The sequence below is a fragment of the Lolium perenne genome, chromosome 5 (genome assembly GCF_019359855.2).
Source record: "Lolium perenne isolate Kyuss_39 chromosome 5, Kyuss_2.0, whole genome shotgun sequence".
NCBI classification, from domain to species: domain Eukaryota; kingdom Viridiplantae; phylum Streptophyta; class Magnoliopsida; order Poales; family Poaceae; genus Lolium; species Lolium perenne.
Window position 1 is genome coordinate 264,899,925 of NC_067248.2, and position 14,913 is coordinate 264,914,837.

Below are 14,913 nucleotides of genomic sequence, written 5' to 3' on the forward strand. Positions count from 1 at the left end.
AACAACATGAATAAGAACAAGCTCCGATTGAGGCCGTTTAGAAAGCATTGAAAATCTCTTTGGGATCTAAGATGAAATTACTTCACTTTCTCATGATCTATATAAATTTCACTGTACGCACACATCCCCTCACACGTGTTGAAACTCTCGACCCCCAAAACGACTAACCCAAAGTAACAAACAAGTATGCAAAAAACACAAGTTTTTTTTTGTTTTTACTGTTCGGTTTTGCATGGGCTATTTCATCCCGATTGTGACGCCCCAAAACCGGTACCATGAGGATCCCAGCGAATCCGCCGAAAATCCGCACGATATCGATTCTAGGAGACGCACCACCAAGCGCCTCGTACACGCCGAAGCATGCACGCGATGCGGGTGGAATCAATCACGAGAGGTAACATTACAACAGGATTACAATAGAGCCCACAAGATACATATATATTACAACAACGACTCCAACGAGTCAAGAATACAAATAGATACATACAAAGATCCAAATCATACAGAAGATCAAATACATCCGAGTACGGACAAGATACAAATTTGGACTAAGAGTCCTGAAGATAACCAGTGGCGTCCATAACCCTGCCCAGGCCAAGCCGGAAGGGTAACCTTGCTAGCGTCGTTCTCCATCGTACCGATCTTCATACCTGCCCGGTTATATCCCGTAGAAGCAGCAATAAGTACGGGTTCGTACTTAACAAGACTTCAAGACGTATAAGCATTCGTCAACCAGTCGTCCTTTGTACTTGAGGCACGCAGGGGACTTAGAGGACGCAAGAGGAACGTCATAGGCAATATGGTGGGGTTAACCGGCAGCGCGCAAGCACTAAAAACCTATAGAGACACTCTACAACAGTCGTCTATCAGAGAAGGTGAGAGAGCGCATAAACTAGTAGTTCTATACTCTGCAAACATAACACAGCCGAGGTGTTCCCCCCTCGCAAGGAAGTACTTACAAAGGCACTCACACGGTTGGCAAGTTTTAACCATTTATTATTAGAGTTGTGCTAACTTACTACGCAAGTTATTAGTATTGAAACAACAGGTGTAAGTTGTCTATGGTCGAGTCATACAGCTCCAAGTCGTCCATAACCGCGGACGCGGCTTATCGATAAGATTTTACCCTGCAGGGGTGCCCAAATGTGCCCACACGCACGATCAACCCACTTGCGACAGGTGGATATCACGACTCGCACTCTCCTTCACGACAACAATGTCCAGGAAGCCACCTAACCAAGTTGAACCCGAATCGAAGTCCGGCCGTATCTCCGAAGCGGACCTAGCTGTTTGCGACAGCGTACTAGGTGGTTTAAACACACACTGGGGCGATAAACCACTTCGCAGCGGCTCCGCGACCTATACGTGCATACCAGAAACAAGGGATACAAGGCACCCAGGGGCTTCCCAAAGTAAATAAGTAACAGGCTGGCATGCACGCAAACGACAAATGGTAAAACATTGCAAACTAGTTGTGGCAACTGGACAAAGCTGTAGATTCCGGCAGTGGTCGAGGGGAGACCCAGAAACATACCCACGTGTGGTTAGAGCGCTCAGTCTCGGAACGGATAACAAGAACTCGGGGTCCTAGATTTCGTGGAAACACAAGTGAGCCGTCATAAAACGAGCAACTGACCCACCGATGCCTCCGCTAGCAACTATTAACAAGTAACCATGATATCCTTAACAGATATAACCATGTAGCATGTGTCATGATTCCCAACAGATAACCGATAAGATAGCGGTAACAGTAACGAGATATAACAGCACTAGCATGCACTACGACTCGCAAGGCAGACCCGAAACCAAACAATAGCTGTAGGTGGTTGGTGGAGGCAATATAGGCTGCTTGAGGTAACAAGTGGAAGGGACACGTGACAAGAACGCAACTTAAGGATAGCATGAGGGAGAAGGCAAAATAAAATAGGTGAGCGACTTCTGCAGGGGCAGAAGTATAGGGGAAATGCTTGCCTGTTAAAGCTTGCCGAGAAACGTCCGGAGAACTTGTCGTATCTCACCACACCACTTCGTGATCCTATCCGGGAAGAAGCAAATGCTGGAACACACAACGTATGCAAGTCTTACTACTACGGATAAGAAGATCCAGCATGTTTATGATGATATGCATGACATGGCATAGATGGTGCAATGCATCTTATCCAATTTAATCGGAGTCGGAACCCCGAACAAACAATTAGGTTGGAGTTGCATATCTACCGTCAAAGTTAAGGGTGGATTAGCATGGCAAGAACATGGCAGGGGTGAGCTACTTCAATATTAAACGGAGCGGGGAAAACCACGTCGGTGTTCAAATACTCCGCATATATGTTAGGTGAACATGCACGACTATCAATGCGCGACATGATGCGAGATGCTAACAGATGAATGAATGGCATATCCAGATTCCTCATATTTTTACGATCAATTTTCATATATAACACTTTTAATTTGGAGTTACTAATTAAAAGTTATTAGCAATACGATTTGTAGTATTTAAAATATAGTAAACAGATTTATTTTAAATAGAAAAGGACTAAAAACAATTTTGAATTAGGGGGGAGGACCCCGGGTTAGTTTACAGGAGTTGCAGGGGGTTATGCAGTAAAGGGCATGGAACAGGGGCTGCGGGTTGATAAAACAAAATAGGCAGGGGCCCGGATGCAAAGCTGAAGGGATCTGGATCAGGAGGAGATATCTCACCGGGCGGGTGGCTAGCCAGAGAGGATGACGGGTGGGGCCAGGGGGTCGACGTGGCGGATGACGTGGCGAAGCATGTGCAGCACGCACGGAAGATGTTCGATGCCTTGCGCGTTCCAGAGAACGTGGTCACCGGCGGTGGTGCGGACGCGCGCGGGCGACTGGAGGCGTTCCAGGACGCGCAAGCTGGTGCATAGGAAGCGCCTCGTCGGCGCGAACCATGGGGTGGTGGCGCCGTTGTCGGGGACCACCGGAGAACTCGCCGGCGGTGACCATCTGCAGCGGAACGGCGGCATCAACGTCGGCAACAGCAGCGAGAGGCGGAACGAGGCGTGGAGGAGGTCAAGGAGACGTGGTATGTTACCAGGAGGACGACGGCGAGGTCGGTTTGGCCGGAGGAGGTCGGGGTCGGTCGGAATCGGAGAAGAAACGCGGCGGCCGAGGTTGGGGAAAAACGACCGTGTCGTCGATTCGAGGCGCGCGATGACGATTCGTTGGACTAGGATGATCAGCGAGACGAGGCGGTCCTCCTGGTGCTCTCGGCATGGCGAGGGGTGGCCGAAATCGATGGGGAGAAGGCGACGATGGCGCGGTGGTTCACGGTGGTGTTACAGAGAGAGGAATAGAAAAAAAAGGGAGGAGAAGAGGGTGGCGGCGGCTCAAGGGTGGAGAGGAGATGGAGCTAGGGTTTGGAGAGGGATAAGAAGAGGGGAGGGAGCAGGTGGAGGTGGGCACGACACCGTGGTGGAGGAAAGCGACGGGGGTCTCGTGGAAGATGACAAAGAGAGATCCCCTCTCCATCGAAAAGGTACGGGCCAGAGATGGGCTTGTCTGGAGACTTGGGCCACCGATGAAGGGAACAGAGAGGGAGATGGCTGGGCCGCCATGTTGGAGGGTCCAGGGAGGAGAGAGTGGCCCAGGTTGAGGGGAAGGTGTTTTAGTTTTATTTAGCAAGTCCTTTTCTTTCATTTTTCCCAAACTGATTTGGAAATCAATTTGAAAAACAAACCAAAATAGCACCACTTTATTTTTGAAATATGAAAACATTGAAAATAATTTTATTTGTTTGATACCTTTATAGATTAGGGTTTTATTTTAAAAGAAAGGACAAGGGGGATGGTTTATTATAAAACCCATATGAGAGGGAAAACAAAATAGTTTTTATTTAAAATAACTTTTATTTGATAAAATATTGTGGATGATATGATGCGCATGCCATGATGATGCATAAAAGAAAAGACACAAGCAAATCTAATAGGGGGTTCTACCCTGGGCCGTTACAATCGACACCACTAACAAGGAACCTCGCCCCGAGGTTCCACGTCAAGCCAAGGGGGAGAGAGGTGAACTATCGGATCTTCAGGTGACGTGTCGATCTCCTCGACACCACTAACAAGAGTTCTTGCTCCACGTAGATCGGTGACACCACCAACAAGAAGTCGTTGTTCCGCTATTGATGATGAGCTTCCGTCGGGATCCTCCGAAGATCGGACCTAATAGGATAGGGGCAAAGATCGTCCAACCCACGTCGGAACCTAAGACTCGGAGAAGCAGATGAGAGAAGATTCAAAACTCGCAAAGGTAAGATGAGAAAGAATAGAGGTAAGGAGAAAAATCAGAACTAATCAGATCTATCCAACGAATTTTAGAAAATAGTTTTGACACTCTAAACTCAACGACCATTGGCAAGGTTATCCTACAGGTTGGACTAGTGGGGTACCGTCAACCTGGCTCTGATACCAACTTGTGACGCCCCAAAACCGGTACCATGAGGATCCCAGCGAATCCGCCGAAAATCCGCACGATATCGATTCTAGGAGACGCACCACCAAGCGCCTCGTACACGCCGAAGCATGCACGCGATGCGGGTGGAATCAATCACGAGAGGTAACATTACAACAGGATTACAATAGAGCCCACAAGATACATATATATTACAACAACGACTCCAACGAGTCAAGAATACAAATAGATACATACAAAGATCCAAATCATACAGAAGATCAAATACATCCGAGTACGGACAAGATACAAATTTGGACTAAGAGTCCTGAAGATAACCAGTGGCGTCCATAACCCCCGCCTGTGCCAAGCCGGAAGGGTAACCTTGCTAGCGTCGTTCTCCATCGTACCGATCTTCATACCTGCCCGGTTATATCCCGTAGAAGCAGCAATAAGTACGGGTTCGTACTTAACAAGACTTCAAGACGTATAAGCATTCGTCAACCAGTCGTCCTTTGTACTTGAGGCACGCAGGGGACTTAGAGGACGCAAGAGGAACGTCATAGGCAATATGGTGGGGTTAAGCGGCAGCGCGCAAGCACTAAAAACCTATAGAGACACTCTACAACAGTCGTCTATCAGAGAAGGTGAGAGAGCGCATAAACTAGTAGTTCTATACTCTGCAAACATAACACAGCCGAGGTGTTCCCCCCTCGCAAGGAAGTACTTACAAAGGCACTCACACGGTTGGCAAGTTTTAACCATTTATTATTAGAGTTGTGCTAACTTACTACGCAAGTTATTAGTATTGAAACAACAGGTGTAAGTTGTCTATGGTCGAGTCATACAGCTCCAAGTCGTCCATAACCGCGGACGCGGCTTATCGATAAGATTTTACCCTGCAGGGGTGCCCAAATGTGCCCACACGCACGATCAACCCACTTGCGACAGGTGGATATCACGACTCGCACTCTCCTTCACGACAACAATGTCCAGGAAGCCACCTAACCAAGTTGAACCCGAATCGAAGTCCGGCCGTATCTCCGAAGCGGACCTAGCTGTTTGCGACAGCGTACTAGGTGGTTTAAACACACACTGGGGCGATAAACCACTTCGCAGCGGCTCCGCGACCTATACGTGCATACCAGAAACAAGGGATACAAGGCACCCAGGGGCTTCCCAAAGTAAATAAGTAACAGGCTGGCATGCACGCAAACGACAAATGGTAAAACATTGCAAACTAGTTGTGGCAACTGGACAAAGCTGTAGATTCCGGCAGTGGTCGAGGGGAGACCCAGAAACATACCCACGTGTGGTTAGAGCGCTCAGTCTCGGAACGGATAACAAGAACTCGGGGTCCTAGATTTCGTGGAAACACAAGTGAGCCGTCATAAAACGAGCAACTGACCCACCGATGCCTCCGCTAGCAACTATTAACAAGTAACCATGATATCCTTAACAGATATAACCATGTAGCATGTGTCATGATTCCCAACAGATAACCGATAAGATAGCGGTAACAGTAACGAGATATAACAGCACTAGCATGCACTACGACTCGCAAGGCAGACCCGAAACCAAACAATAGCTGTAGGTGGTTGGTGGAGGCAATATAGGCTGCTTGAGGTAACAAGTGGAAGGGACACGTGACAAGAACGCAACTTAAGGATAGCATGAGGGAGAAGGCAAAATAAAATAGGTGAGCGACTTCTGCAGGGGCAGAAGTATAGGGGAAATGCTTGCCTGTTAAAGCTTGCCGAGAAACGTCCGGAGAACTTGTCGTATCTCACCACACCACTTCGTGATCCTATCCGGGAAGAAGCAAATGCTGGAACACACAACGTATGCAAGTCTTACTACTACGGATAAGAAGATCCAGCATGTTTATGATGATATGCATGACATGGCATAGATGGTGCAATGCATCTTATCCAATTTAATCGGAGTCGGAACCCCGAACAAACAATTAGGTTGGAGTTGCATATCTACCGTCAAAGTTAAGGGTGGATTAGCATGGCAAGAACATGGCAGGGGTGAGCTACTTCAATATTAAACGGAGCGGGGAAAACCACGTCGGTGTTCCGAAATACTCCGCATATATGTTAGGTGAACATGCACGACTATCAATGCGCGACATGATGCGAGATGCTAACAGATGAATGAATGGCATATCCAGATTCCTCATATTTTTCTGATCAATTTTCATATATAACACTTTTAATTTGGAGTTACTAATTAAAAGTTATTAGCAATACAGTTTGTAGTATTTAAAATATAGTAAACAGATTTATTTTAAATAGAAAAGGACTCGAAAACAATTTTGAATTAGGGGGGAGGACCCCGGGTTAGTTTACAGGAGTTGCAGGGGGTTATGCAGTAAAGGGCATGGAACAGGGGCTGCGGGTTGATAAAACAAAATAGGCAGGGGCCCGGATGCAAAGCTGAAGGGATCTGGATCAGGAGGAGATATCTCACCGGGCGGGTGGCTAGCCAGAGAGGATGACGGGTGGGGCCAGGGGGTCGACGTGGCGGATGACGTGGCGAAGCATGTGCAGCACGCACGGAAGATGTTCGATGCCTTGCGCGTTCCAGAGAACGTGGTCACCGGCGGTGGTGCGGACGCGCGCGGGCGACTGGAGGCGTTCCAGGACGCGCAAGCTGGTGCATAGGAAGCGCCTCGTCGGCGCGAACCATGGGGTGGTGGCGCCGTTGTCGGGGACCACCGGAGAACTCGCCGGCGGTGACCATCTGCAGCGGAACGGCGGCATCAACGTCGGCAACAGCAGCGAGAGGCGGAACGAGGCGTGGAGGAGGTCAAGGAGACGTGGTATGTTACCAGGAGGACGACGGCGAGGTCGGTTTGGCCGGAGGAGGTCGGGGTCGGTCGGAATCGGAGAAGAAACGCGGCGGCCGAGGTTGGGGAAAAACGACCGTGTCGTCGATTCGAGGCGCGCGATGACGATTCGTTGGACTAGGATGATCAGCGAGACGAGGCGGTCCTCCTGGTGCTCTCGGCATGGCGAGGGGTGGCCGAAATCGATGGGGAGAAGGCGACGATGGCGCGGTGGTTCACGGTGGTGTTACAGAGAGAGGAATAGAAAAAAAGGGAGGAGAAGAGGGTGGCGGCGGCTCAAGGGTGGAGAGGAGATGGAGCTAGGGTTTGGAGAGGGATAAGAAGAGGGGAGGGAGCAGGTGGAGGTGGGCACGACACCGTGGTGGAGGAAAGCGACGGGGGTCTCGTGGAAGATGACAAAGAGAGATCCCCTCTCCATCGAAAAGGTACGGGCCAGAGATGGGCTTGTCTGGAGACTTGGGCCACCGATGAAGGGAACAGAGAGGGAGATGGCTGGGCCGCCATGTTGGAGGGTCCAGGGAGGAGAGAGTGGCCCAGGTTGAGGGGAAGGTGTTTTAGTTTTATTTAGCAAGTCCTTTTCTTTCATTTTTCCCAAACTGATTTGGAAATCAATTTGAAAAACAAACCAAAATAGCACCACTTTATTTTTGAAATATGAAAACATTGAAAATAATTTTATTTGTTTGATACCTTTATAGATTAGGGTTTTATTTTAAAAGAAAGGACAAGGGGGATGGTTTATTATAAAACCCATATGAGAGGGAAAACAAAATAGTTTTTATTTAAAATAACTTTTATTTGATAAAATATTGTGGATGATATGATGCGCATGCCATGATGATGCATAAAAGAAAAGACACAAGCAAATCTAATAGGGGGTTCTACCCTGGGCCGTTACACCGATGCTATCCAGGTCCTAGACGCCCCTGATACGGATGTCTATGATAGGGTGTTGGTGTCACATTAGAGAAGATACGGTGACGAAATTGATTATAGGCATCATCTAGAAGAGGGAAGTAGTTAAGAGTAACAACATGAATAAGAACAAGCTCCGATTGAGGCCGTTTAGAAAGCATTGAAAATCTCTTTGGGATCTAAGATGAAATTACTTCACTTTCTCACGATCTATATAAATTTTAGTGTACGCACACATCCCCTCACACGTGTTGAAACTCTCGACCCCCAAAACGACTAACCCAAAGTAACAAACAAGTATGCAAAAAACACAAGTTTTTTTTTGTTTTTACTGTTCGGTTTTGCATGGGTTATTTCATCCCGATGCTATCCAGGTCCTAGATGCCCCAGATACGGATGTCTACGATAGGGTGTTGGTGTCACATTAGAGAAGATACGGTGACGAAATTGATTATAGGCATCATCTAGAAGAGGGAAGTAGTTAAGAGTAACAACATGAATAAGAACAGGCTCCGATTGAGGCCGTTTAGAAAGCATTGAAAATCTCTTTGGGATCTAAGATGAAATTACTTCACTTTCTCACGATCTATATAAATTTTAATGTACGCACACATCCCCTCACACGTGTTGAAACTCTCGACCCCCAAAACGACTAACCCAAAGTAACAAACAAGTATGCAAAAAACACAAGTTTTTTTTTGTTTTTACTGTTCGGTTTTGCATGGGCTATTTCATCCCGATGCTATCCAGGTCCTAGACGCCCCTGATACGGATGTCTACGATAGGGTGTTGGTGTCACATTAGAGAAGATACGGTGACGAAATTGATTATAGGCATCATCTAGAAGAGGGAAGTAGTTAAGAGTAACAACATGAATAAGAACAAGCTCCGATTGAGGCCGTTTAGAAAGCATTGAAAATCTCTTTGGGATCTAAGATGAAATTACTTCACTTTCTCACAATCTATATAAATTTTAGTGTACGCACACATCCCCTCACACGTGTTGAAACTCTCGACCCCCAAAATGACTAACCCAAACTAACAAACAAGTATGCAAAAAAAAACAAGTTTTTTTTGTTTTTACTGTTCGGTTTTGCATGGGCTATTTCATCCCGATGCTATCCAGGTCCTAGACGCCCCTGATACGGATGTCTACGATAGGGTGTTGGTGTCACATTAGAGAAGATACGGTGTGAAATTGATTATAGGCATCATCTAGAAGAGGGAAGTAGTTAAGAGTAACAACATGAATAAGAACAGGCTCCGATTGAGGCCGTTTAGAAAGCATTGAAAATCTCTTTGGGATCTAAGATGAAATTACTTCACTTTCTCACGATCTATATAAATTTTAATGTACGCACACATCCCCTCACACGTGTTGAAACTCTCGACCCCAAAACGACTAACCCAAAGTAACAAACAAGTATGCAAAAAACACAAGTTTTTTTTTGTTTTTACTGTTCGGTTTTGCATGGGCTATTTCATCCCGATGCTATCCAGGTCCTAGATGCCCCTGATACGGATGTCTACGATAGGGTGTTGGTGTCACATTAGAGAAGATACGGTGACGAAATTGATTATAGGCATCATCTAGAAGAGGGAAGTAGTTAAGAGTAACAACATGAATAAGAACAGGCTCCGATTGAGGCCGTTTAGAAAGCATTGAAAATCTCTTTGGGATCTAAGATGAAATTACTTCACTTTCTCATGATCTATATAAATTTCACTGTACGCACACATCCCCTCACACGTGTTGAAACTCTCGACCCCCAAAACGACTAACCCAAAGTAACAAACAAGTATGCAAAAAACACAAGTTTTTTTTTGTTTTTACTGTTCGGTTTTGCATGGGCTATTTCATCCCGATGCTATCCAGGTCCTAGACGCCCCTGATACGGATGTCTATGATAGGGTGTTGGTGTCACATTAGAGAAGATACGGTGACGAAATTGATTATAGGCATCATCTAGAAGAGGGAAGTAGTTAAGAGTAACAACATGAATAAGAACAAGCTCCGATTGAGGCCGTTTAGAAAGCATTGAAAATCTCTTTGGGATCTAAGATGAAATTACTTCACTTTCTCACGATCTATATAAATTTTAGTGTACGCACACATCCCCTCACACGTGTTGAAACTCTCGACCCCCAAAACGACTAACCCAAAGTAACAAACAAGTATGCAAAAAACACAAGTTTTTTTTTTTGTTTTTAATGTTCGGTTTTGCATGGGTTATTTCATCCCGATGCTATCCAGGTCCTAGATGCCCCAGATACGGATGTCTACGATAGGGTGTTGGTGTCACATTAGAGAAGATACGGTGACGAAATTGATTATAGGCATCATCTAGAAGAGGGAAGTAGTTAAGAGTAACAACATGAATAAGAACAGGCTCCGATTGAGGCCGTTTAGAAAGCATTGAAAATCTCTTTGGGATCTAAGATGAAATTACTTCACTTTCTCACGATCTATATAAATTTTAGTGTACGCACACATCCCCTCACACGTGTTGAAACTCTCGACCCCCAAAACGACTAACCCAAAGTAACAAACAAGTATGCAAAAAACACAAGTTTTGTTTTTGTTTTTACTGTTTGGTTTTGCATGGGTTATTTCATCCCGATGCTATCCAGGTCCTAGACGCCCCAGATACGGATGTCTACGATAGGGTGTTGGTGTCACATTAGAGAAGATACGGTGACGAAATTGATTATAGGCATCATCTAGAAGAGGGAAGTAGTTAAGAGTAACAACATGAATAAGAACAAGCTCCGATTGAGGCCGTTTAGAAAGCATTGAAAATCTCTTTGGGATCTAAGATGAAATTACTTCACTTTCTCACTATCTATATAAATTTTAATGTACGCACACATCCCCTCACACGTGTTGAAACTCTCGACCCCCAAAACGACTAACCCAAAGTAACAAACAAGTATGCAAAAAACACAAGTTTTTTTGTTTTTACTGTTCGGTTTTGCATGGGCTATTTCATCCCGATGCTATCCAGGTCCTAGACGCCCCTGATACGGATGTCTACGATAGGGTGTTAGTGTCACATTAGAGAAGATACGGTGACGAAATTGATTATAGGCATCATCTAGAAGAGGGAAGTAGTTAAGAGTAACAACATGAATAAGAACAAGCTCCGATTGAGGCCGTTTAGAAAGCATTGAAAATCTCTTTGGGATCTAAGATGAAATTACTTCACTTTCTCACGATCTATATAAATTTTAGTGTACGCACACATCCCCTCACACGTGTTGAAACTCTCGACCCCCAAAACGACTAACCCAAAGTAACAAACAAGTATGCAAAAAACACAAGTTTTTTTTTGTTTTTACTGTTCGGTTTTGCATGGGTTATTTCATCCCGATGCTATCCAGGTCCTAGACGCCCCAGATACGGATTTCTACGATAGGGTGTTGGTGTCACATTAGAGAAGATACGGTGACGAAATTGATTATAGGCATCATCTAGAAGAGGGAAGTAGTTAAGAGTAACAACATGAATAAGAACAAGCTCCGATTGAGGCCGTTTAGAAAGCATTGAAAATCTCTTTGGGATCTAAGATGAAATTACTTCACTTTCTCACGATCTATATAAATTTCAGTGTACGCACACATCCCCTCACACGTGTTGAAACTCTCGACCCCCAAAACGACTAACCCAAAGTAACAAACAAGTATGCAAAAAACACAAGTTTTTTTTTGTTTTTACCTTGTTCGGTGTTGCATGGGCTTGTTCATCCCGGTGCTATCCTGGTCCTAGACGCCCCGATACGGATGTCTACGATAGGGTGTTGGTGTCACATTAGAGAAGATACGGTGACGAAATTGATTATAGGCATCATCTAGAAGAGGGAAGTAGTTAAGAGTAACAACATGAATAAGAACAAGCTCCGATTGAGGCCGTTTAGAAAGCATTGAAAATCTCTTTGGGATCTAAGATGAAATTACTTCACTTTCTCACGATCTATATAAATTTTAGTGTACGCACACATCCCTTCACACGTGTTGAAACTCTCGAACCCCAAAAAGACTAACCCAAAGTAACAAACAAGTATGCAAAAAACACAAGTTTTTTTTTTGTTTTTCGTGTTCGGTTTTGCATGGGTTATTTCATCCCGATGCTATCCAGGTCCTAGATGCCCCAGATACGGATGTCTACGATAGGGTGTTGGTGTCACATTAGAGAAGATACGGTGACGAAATTGATTATAGGCATCATCTAGAAGAGGGAAGTAGTTAAGAGTAACAACATGAATAAGAACAGGCTCCGATTGAGGCCGTTTAGAAAGCATTGAAAATCTCTTTGGGATCTAAGATGAAATTACTTCACTTTCTCACGATCTATATAAATTTTAATGTACGCACACATCCCCTCACACGTGTTGAAACTCTCGACCCCCAAAACGACTAACCCAAAGTAACAAACAAGTATGCAAAAAACACAAGTTTTTTTTGTTTTTTCTGTTCGGTTTTGCTTGGGCTATTTCATCCCGATGCTATCCAGGTCCTAGACGCCCCTGATACGGATGTCTACGATAGGGTGTTGGTGTCACATTAGAGAAGATACGGTGACGAAATTGATTATAGGCATCATCTAGAAGAGGGAAGTAGTTAAGAGTAACAACATGAATAAGAACAAGCTCCGATTGAGGCCGTTTAGAAAGCATTGAAAATCTCTTTGGGATCTAAGATGAAATTACTTCACTTTCTCACGATCTATATAAATTTTAGTGTACGCACACATCCCTTCACACGTGTTGAAACTCTCGACCCCCAAAATGACTAACCCAAAGTAACAAACAAGTATGCAAAAAACACAAGTTTTTTTTTGTTTTTACTGTTCGGTTTTGCATGGGTTATTTCATCCCGATGCTATCCAGGTCCTAGACGCCCCAGATACGGATGTCTACGATAGGGTGTTGGTGTCACATTAGAGAAGATACGGTGACGAAATTGATTATAGGCATCATCTAGAAGAGGGAAGTAGTTAAGAGTAACAACATGAATAAGAACAAGCTCCGATTGAGGCCGTTTAGAAAGCATTGAAAATCTCTTTGGGATCTAAGATGAAATTACTTCACTTTCTCACTATCTATATAAATTTTAATGTACGCACACATCCCCTCACACGTGTTGAAACTCTCGACCCCCAAAACGACTAACCCAAAGTAACAAACAAGTATGCAAAAAACACAAGTTTTTTTTTGTTTTTACTGTTCGGTTTTGCATGGGCTATTTCATCCCGATGCTATCCAGGTCCTAGACGCCCCTGATACGGATGTCTACGATAGGGTGTTGGTGTCACATTAGAGAAGATACGGTGACAAAATTGATTATAGGCATCATCTAGAAGAGGGAAGTAGTTAAGAGTAACAACATGAATAAGAACAAGCTCCGATTGAGGCCGTTTAGAAAGCATTGAAAATCTCTTTGGGATCTAAGATGAAATTACTTCACTTTCTCACGATCTATATAAATTTTAGTGTACGCACACATCTCCTCACACGTGTTGAAACTCTCGACCCCCAAAACGACTAACCCAAAGTAACAAACAAGTATGCAAAAAACACAAGTTTTTTGTTTTGTTTTTACTGTTCGGTTTTGCATGGGTTATTTCATCCCGATGCTATCCAGGTCCTAGACGCCCCAGATACGGATGTCTACGATAGGGTGTTGGTGTCACATTAGAGAAGATACGGTGACGAAATTGATTATAGGCATCATCTAGAAGAGGAAGTAGTTAAGAGTAACAACATGAATAAGAACAGGCTCCGATTGAGGCCGTTTAGAAAGCATTGAAAATCTCTTTGGGATCTAAGATGAAATTACTTCACTTTCTCACGATCTATATAAATTTTAATGTACGCACACATCCCCTCACACGTGTTGAAACTCTCGACCCCCAAAACGACTAACCCAAAGTAACAAACAAGTATGCAAAAAACACAAGTTTTTTTTTTGTTTTTACTGTTCGGTTTTGCATGGGTTATTTCATCCCGATGCTATCCAGGTCCTAGACGCCCCTGATACGGATGTCTACGATAGGGTGTTGGTGTCACATTAGAGAAGATACGGTGACGAAATTGATTATAGGCATCATCTAGAAGAGGGAAGTAGTTAAGAGTAACAACATGAATAAGAACAAGCTCCGATTGAGGCCGTTTAGAAAGCATTGAAAATCTCTTTGGGATCTAAGATGAAATTACTTCACTTTCTCACGATCTATATAAATTTTAATGTACGCACACATCCCCTCACACGTGTTGAAACTCTCGACCCCCAAAACGACTAACCCAAAGTAACAAACAAGTATGCAAAAAACACAAGTTTTTTTTTTGTTTTTACTGTTCGGTTTGCATGGGCTATTTCATCCCGATGCTATCCAGGTCCTAGACGCCCCTGATACGGATGTCTACGATAGGGTGTTGGTGTCACATTAGAGAAGATACGGTGACGAAATTGATTATAGGCATCATATAGAAGAGGGAAGTAGTTAAGAGTAACAACATGAATAAGAACAAGCTCCGATTGAGGCCGTTTAGAAAGCATTGAAAATCTCTTTGGGATCTAAGATGAAATTACTTCACTTTCTCACGATCTATATAAATTTTAGTGTACGCACACATCCCCTCACACGTGTTGAAACTCTCGACCCCCAAAATGACTAACCCAAAGTAACAAACAAGTATGCAAAAAAACAAGTTTTTTTGTTTTTCTTG

At 44.4% G+C, this 14,913-nt stretch overlaps 2 long non-coding RNA genes across 2 annotated transcripts; both read right to left on the minus strand.

The window, feature by feature from the left end:
• Positions 1-417: 417 nt before the first annotated feature.
• LOC139831150 (uncharacterized) lies at positions 418-3,419 on the minus strand. The gene is made up of 3 exons (XR_011745834.1): positions 3,062-3,419; positions 2,701-2,973; positions 418-2,056 (listed from the first exon to the last, which is right to left on the minus strand). It is a non-coding gene; the product is annotated as an uncharacterized lncRNA (long non-coding RNA).
• Positions 3,420-5,884: 2,465 nt separating this feature from the next.
• Positions 5,885-7,606, minus strand: LOC139831149 (uncharacterized). Its single transcript, XR_011745833.1, has 3 exons — positions 7,256-7,606; positions 6,895-7,167; positions 5,885-6,247 (listed from the first exon to the last, which is right to left on the minus strand). It is a non-coding gene; the product is annotated as an uncharacterized lncRNA (long non-coding RNA).
• Between the last annotated feature and the right edge of the window lie 7,307 nt (positions 7,607-14,913).